Here is an 8,114-nt window from a genome sequence, read left to right on the forward strand (position 1 = left end):
ATGAAAAGGAAAAAGAGGGCCCACCGAGACGACAAGCATCTACATGTCAAGTCCCTCAACAAGCCTCAGAAAGTTAAAAGAAGAGCAATAAAGCAATATTGAGCTCGGAACCTACACAAGAGTACAAGCAATAGGTGAGTACCAACAACATTGTATCCAAAAAGCAACCTACTAAACAAAGCAACTAGCTAGAAATCAAAGACCCCTTTCATCCAAACCAAACCTATTAAAACTACAACCTGCATAGAAATCAGCCTAACCTAATAGTTCTACAATACACGACTCACAAGGTTCAGTATTCACAGTCCAATAGTCACAATCCAATAACCAGCATGAATCAAGTTAGTCAATTTCAAGTCTCAAGTAGATTATTCACACATAACAAGTGCATTAATCACACTAACAAGTAAGTCACACAGAAGCATCAAAATACATCAAATCATAATAATCAATCACATAGCAAGTGCATTAATCACAACTAACAAGTAAGTCACACAGAAGCATCAAAATACATCAAATCATAATAATCAATCTCTCGCCGGAAGCAATTCACATCGGCACAATATCACTAGTAAGAAGCATTTCCTATCGGTTTATATCAAATCACTAGTTGATACTATTTTCCATTGGCTTTATACCAACTACTACCCGGAACCATTTCCCATCAACTTTATAACACATGCCAGAAATAACCTTGGCATCATAATACTTTCCGAAAATCACCTCNTATCACTAGTAAGAAGCATTTCCTATCGGTTTATATCAAATCACTAGTTGATACTATTTTCCATTGGCTTTATACCAACTGCTACCCGGAACCATTTCCCATCAACTTTATAACACATGCCGGAAATAACCTCGGCATCATAATACTTTCCGAAAATCACCTCGGCATCATAAACACACGCCAACAATGACCTCGGCATAATAAACACTTGTCGAAACTAACCTCAGCACCATAATACTTACAGAAAATGACCTCGGAATCATAACCATCACATGTCTCAGCACGGTGCTCAATAAGCAATGCACACAAGAAATGTCACACCACATGGAAGAGACAACAGTTCATGCAATATAAGTCCACATTCATACTATCAAACATTTCATCAATCAATCAATGAGGTTCACAATAAGACAATTCACATTATCATGATCATCGCATAGCCTTTTCATTCCAACCCCTTTTTATTCATTAAGATTTATGAAGTGGAAAATTAACCCATTACCTAATCCCCACTACTACCAACAAACAAACAATGAATACATGAATTCTACTAGAATAGAAGGTTAGGAGATCACTTGCCTTAAATCAATCAATTAATCACTCCAAGAACTGAGTCTTCCCTTTCGACCAATGTTTAAAGCCACACAATATAAAACAATCAAGTGTTCATAGTAAATTTCCGGAAACAACAATACACACATCATTACTTTGAAAAACGGGTCAATCAACTCAAAACACAATCCCAAAATAAAGGCTTGAATTTGAAGTTCATTATTTGAAAACATTACTCAATGGCTTAGGCACTCATTAGTGAAAATAATTCTGAAAAATAACTTAAATATCATTTCACAATCTCCATTTTAATTTAGAACTTGAGTTCTTGAAAAATCTTTGCCATTTGCCAATCAAAATCCCAAATTCTGAAGTTAGAATTCATAAATAAATAAAGGGAATTATGTTTTAGGGTCACACAAGTATACACAAATGATATAGCACAATAAATCCTTTCAAAAACTCTCTCCAAGGGTTTGCCAAGCTCAAAATAGGAAACTGGGGCTTAAATACAAAATTTGCAGACTAAAAAACCCTCTCAGATTTCGCAAAAGCAACACAGGTTCGAAAAAACGAACCTCACAAAATGGCACCTAACACAAAAGCACAACCCCTTCGCTTTTGTGAAGCTCACTTAAGCGAATGAATCATCTCTTCTATGAGGGTCATTTAAGCGACAGATATTCACAAAAGCGAGGCCTGCACAAACTAGCAAATATAGTGAAACACAATACATCGAAAGGACCATCAATATTCGTTTGAAACCTCATGCACACAAATCACATATGAAAATTAATTATACTTGACATTTCAGACTTATTGAAATCGTCAAAACACATCTGAGGTTTTCTTGACCTGAAATTCGTGAAAACCATAAGAAACTATCTCAACGCCTAAAAAGGCTAACACAAGCTCAGGACGTCAAAAAAAACACCTCACCTGGGCCTAAAATCATCCCCTGAATCCAACAGAACTCTCAAAATTCCGATTCGACCATCTTGTCACGATCCAAAAATGGACGTGATGGAACTTATCTATTTCCACAAAGACAAGTCAGCCTCAACCCAAAAAAAAGAAAGAAATGCAAAAATATGAAGCAAGAACAAGAAAAAAGTAGAAAACTTATTCATTCTAAACAATACGCCAAAACCTCATTGCACGTGTACATGCCACTACATTGCATAAAGTGTGAAATTTAATAAATAAATACAAGTCTCAATCTTTGTTTCTCAAATTGAACAAAGCTTTTGGGAAAAATGAAAAGAGGGACCGCTAGGATGACAATAAGCTACCTCCAAAGTCCTTCAATGAGCCTCAAATATCAAGAGAACAAGAAAAATATTACACGAGTCTGAGCTCGGAACCCACATAAATGTTGAAGCAAGGGGTGAGTTCCAACAACACGGTACCCAACAAGCCGACTAGAAAACAAGGCATCTAGCTAGAAATGAATACCTCCTGCACTCCAACCGAACCTCCTCAAACTACAACCCGCACAAAAATTAGCCCAACCTAGCAATTCTACAATACAAGGCTCACAAGGCTCAATATCCATAGTTCAATAGTCACAATCTTGGAGTACACAAAGATATTGCTAATGAACACTATCACAAAGGAATTCAGATAAGGTCAAACACCCCGTTTATCAACTGCATAGGTGTTAGACAAACCGAAAGACATCACACAAAACCCATAGTGCCTATAATGAGTCTTGGAAGGTGTCTTAGGGATATCTGATGCTCGAATCATCGGTTGATGATAGCCGGATCTCGAATCAATCATAGAAAATAGAGATGCACCCTAAGACTGATCAAACAAATCATCAATATGAGGAAGATAATACTTGTTCTTCAGAGTCACTTTGTTTAACTATCGATAATCAATACACTTCCTTATGTATACATCATTCTTCCTCACAGAAAATACAGGACTACCCCATGGAGAAACACTAGGGCGACTAAACCCTTAACTCAACAAATCTTGTAACTGGTCCTTCAAATTCTTCAACTCAGTTAGAGCCATACGATAAGGACGAATAGAGATTGGCTTGCTGCCCGGATCCAAGTCAATGGAAAAATCAATATCCTTATCTAAAGGAACACATGAAAGATCTGTAGGATACACATCTACAAACTCTCGAACCACAGGCATAGAATACATGGGAGATGGCTCAACGCTTGTATTTCAAATAAAAGCCAAGTAGGACAAACACCCTCAATCAACCAATGTCTGAGCTCTAAGGAGGAAGATAACTTTGCTAGGGTAAGAACAACTAGCACATTTCCACTCAACTCTCGGTACACCCAACATCAATAAGGTCACAGTCTTAGCATAACAATCAAGAATTGCATGTTGTGGAGTGAGCCAATCCATACCCAAGATAATGTCAAAGTGTACCATCCCCAAAATGATCAAGTCTACCCAAGTATCATACTTAGACAAAGAAACAAGATAGGATCGATACACTCGATCCGCCACTAAGGATTCATCCACGAGTGTATAAACCAGTATAGGTATAGAAATGTAATCAAACATCATATTGGAACCTAACAGAAAAATAAGTCGACATATATAAGAAAGTAGAACATAGATTAAACAATACAGACGCATGTCGATTGCAAAAATGGAATGATACATATTATCACAGAATTAGAAGTCTCGGTCTAAGGCCTCCCTGGAATAGCATAACACTGGCCCTCACAGTCGCCTACAGTTTAAGTAGAACATCTACCTCCACCCTGTAGAGCTGGAGTACCCAAACCAGTAATCCTGCCACCTCTACTAGTCTAACCTCTACCTCGACCTTTGGTTGGAGGCAATGAATCCTTAGTTGGAGCAATTGAATAAAAATGGTGAGGTCCTAATTGAGTCTTTAAGGAAAATTTTTGCATCATATGACCTGAATCCCATTATGTAAATGAATATCTCAACAAAGATAAGTGCTTATGCGAGCTCAACGAACTACCATGGCCACCTCATCCATAACCATAAGATCATCGGGCTGACTGCCCACTCTCAGCTGCTGGCATTGAAGCATGGAATGTTCTGCGATGCTGAAAGGAACTATTACCTTTATGCAAACCTCAACCTCCAGATGAGGTACTAGAAAACGGACTAGAAGAAGGGCCCTCTTGGCCTCCCTAAACTTCTCTAATACGATAAACTCCACCTCTTTAACGGTGCTCACGATGTACTGGAAGGAAGCTCCTTCTTTAGCTGCCCTAAACAAATAGGATCTGTCGGAGAAATTCAACCCTCTCACAAACTTACAAATTCTCTCTGCCTCATTCGGAATAATAGTCGTAGCAAGCCTACAAAGCTCACAGAAATAGGCCTTATACTAGGTCACAAACAGAATACCCTTAGTCAAGCTCTCAAATCCGAGACGACTCTTCTCTCTAACACTCCAAGGAATGAAGTAGTCATGGAAAGCACTAGAGAAGAAGCTACTTATTCAGTTGAGATCGAACTGGTCTAGACCACTCAAAAGCCTTCCACTACTCTCTGGTGTGACCACGAAGCTGGAGTGCAAAAAACCAAACACCACAAGCATTCACCATACCCATTTCCTCAAGAATTTCATGAAACAAAGTCAAAAACTCATAATCATCATCACTATTACCACCCTAAAACTGGGTGGTTTCGTATTTCGAAACCTCTAATAACACAGTTGATCAGTCATAGTAAGAATAACCTCGGGAATAATCTATGAACCAACAGCCTGTGCAGGAACTATTGATGGTTGGCCCACATGAACATGAATATCCGAAGTTTGCTTTTAATCTAGGGTCTGCACCCCTACCCTCGTCTGAGCACCCGGTGGCATACGTGTCACACTACCCTGTGAAAGGATTTCTAATACACCTAGCATCCTTAACAAAGTCTCCAGAAACAAAGAAGCTCTAAACATGCGAAGAACCTAGTCATCACCAATCTCAACTTGCGTCTTATGACATGTAGCTTGTACTAATCAATGAGCAAGACCTCTAGTGTAGGCCCTACCTTTACCCCTAGCTAGGGTCTCAACAATTGGATTGGGCTCTATCCACTACTAAAAAAATAGTGAATACCTACCTACAAATACTGACCTCCGGAGGTCGGTAATCCCTGAAAGACCGACCTAAAACCGACATCCCAGCTTAGGTCAGAAAAAGCTTGGTCGCTATTCAATACCGACCTCTCGTGGTCAATTTTTATTTTATGTCGGAATATTTATTTTTTAAAATTTTGACCTCTGGAAGTCGGTATTTTTATTTTTGCATTTTGAGATTCTGACCTCCTGAGGTCGGTATTTTTATTTTTGTAATGTTGAAATTCTGACCTCCAGAGGTCGGTATTTTTATTTTTGTATTTTTAAAATTCTGACCTCCGGAGGTCGGTATTTTTATTTTTTAGTTTTGGAATTCTGACCTCCGGAGGTTGGTATTGTTATTTTTTATTTTTGAAATTCCGACCTCCGGAGGTTGGTTTTCTACTACAAAAGAGGCAGTAAATTGCTGCAATTTTTAGTTGCCCACCTGCATATTTATACCAAAACAACCCAAAGTCAAATAAACTTCATCCAACCAAAACAACCCAAAGCCAAATAAAATTCATCCAACCAAAACAACCCAAAGCCAAATAAACTTCATCCAACCAAAACAACCCAAAGCCAAATAAACTTTATCCAACCAAAACAACACAATATTTTCAACATATACATTAAACTATTTCAAAATAAACTTCATCCAACTTCAAAATAAACTAAAATATAATCAAATTAAACAATTCCAAAAATATAGAAGTCTAAAATGTCAAATATATACAACTACTCCTCATCATCCTCACTCTCCTTATCAGACTTACCATTCTCCTCACCCTCACTTTCCTTATCAGACTTATCATTCTCATCACCCTCCTGATCAGATCCATCGCTGCTGGCCGGACATGGAGGAAGAATATTTCCTGATTCAAAAAGAAAAGTTAGTTGGGCTTGAAGCGCTGCATACCTTTTGTTCTCTACCTCATTTGTTGCCGCAATCTCCTCCTCTCTCTTCTTCTCTCTTTCTTCTCTCTTCTTCTCTCTTTCGGCTACAACAACATGCTCGGCATTGAGATAAGCTATCTTACTCTCCATTGCATGTATTGTCTCTCTATCCCCGCCATCAAAGCTTGAGGATGATGAACCACAATACCTAGACTTCTTCTTCTGATATGCCTTTTCTGGATAGCCGTAGACTGAACCTCTAATCGGTTCACCAACACTCTGTCTCCAAAGATTCTCATTTTCTTCTTGTGTAAATGGTCTGTCCTGAATTTCAAGAGGTAGAGTACTACGATATTCCTGAGATATTCGTATATATCTATCCTGTAATTTAAACAAAGAACTCTACGAATAAGAATGTAATATATACAAGGAAAAGGAAAAAAGATTAGTTTGAATGGAGTTCTTACATATGTTTCTTGAGCACGTGGCTCAATCCATCTTTCTTCTTCTGTGGGGTTCGTACTCTTCTTGATGTGAGTAACCTTGAACATCTCTGGTACAGCTATCGGCCTACCCAACTCTTTTTCCTGCAAATAACATATATATAATTTGATCTCATTAATCTCCAAAAAGTACTAATCAAAAAAGAAAAAAATTATTTTACTAAATTAAGAAAGTATACCATTCTTTCCTTCCTAGTAACCTGGCTAATAGCTCCACCAGTGTGCAAAGAGCCTCCCTTTTCTAATGCGCGAGCCATCTTCCCAATCTCACTCCTCTTTTTAAATTTTTCATCAGTACTCCAATGTTTCAGTAACAGAGCCCATCGATCCGGTAACATAAACTTAGGAATTCTGTTTTCTCTTCGACAGTCACAAAATGTGCTAGAAAGCAATTTTGAAGCTTTAAGCTTGAAGTTCACTTGAATGTCATCCTCGTGTTCGGGAGCCCATACATAATATTTTTGTAATAAAAAATAACTAAATATTTATTGTTCAAATGACTAGAGAATTTAAATGTATATGATGTGAATTTAATTTATATATATTCTTACCTTAAATTCATTGAACATCTGCCCTTGGGTGTTAAGTGGAATCGAACTCCAATTCGGATACACACCATTATAGTGAGTTCCGATGCACTTTAAAACAATCTTTGCCATACCCACATCCGGACGTAAGCTGAAATACTGGTTCATTGACAAAGTAGAGTAAACAAAAAATAATCAATCAATTAAAATATAAATAGATAAATGAAAGATGAAACATAATTAAATCATACTTGTATCCTAATGGCTCGATGACGAGTCTCCAAAAATTGTCTCTATCGCCTGGCTGAGGACCATGTGCATCTGAGTGCTGGGTGGTGGGAGTATTAGGCTCTGAGCCATTGGATTAAAGATGCATATTGGAAAGTCTAACTGATCCACTACTAGTATTCAAACTATGCACTAACTAGCACTAGCTGATGGTATGGTAGACCCACGACCAAGATGTGAATAGCCCCGTAATGTTTGGTAACCCGAACTAGGTACCACAGTGGGTGTAGATATAGTATAACCAGATTGTGGAGCCACATGAGTAGAGGCATTATGTGACTGGTGTGTCGAGTGAGTAGTTGAAACTGAGGCTCTTTTTGAAATATTAACTCGAGAGGGCTCATCAGATATCACGACCCCAGTGGGCCTTCTCATAGCATTGGCCTTAAATTTCTTTTTTGGATTAGCGGATTTTTTTTATTTACCCTTGTCTTTATCTACCATCTATATCAATTAAATATAAAGATTAAATCAAAGTAGTACAAAATAATGTCACAATGTCGAACAAATATATCAAACAAAGTTATCATAACATAAGGCTTAATCCAAAT

At 37.8% G+C, this 8,114-nt stretch overlaps 1 long non-coding RNA gene across 1 annotated transcript in view; it reads right to left on the bottom strand.

Annotated features, from left to right (window-relative positions):
* Nucleotides 1–6,043: 6,043 nt before the first annotated feature.
* Nucleotides 6,044–8,114, bottom strand: part of LOC125876822 (uncharacterized) — a 7,367-nt gene continuing 5,296 nt past the window's right edge. The window contains exon 3 of the long non-coding RNA XR_007447543.1: nt 6,044–6,223. This is a non-coding gene — a long non-coding RNA (uncharacterized LOC125876822). The remainder of the gene's footprint in view (nt 6,224–8,114) is intronic.

The sequence above is a fragment of the Solanum stenotomum genome, chromosome 9 (genome assembly GCF_019186545.1).
Source record: "Solanum stenotomum isolate F172 chromosome 9, ASM1918654v1, whole genome shotgun sequence".
NCBI lineage: Eukaryota > Viridiplantae > Streptophyta > Magnoliopsida > Solanales > Solanaceae > Solanum > Solanum stenotomum.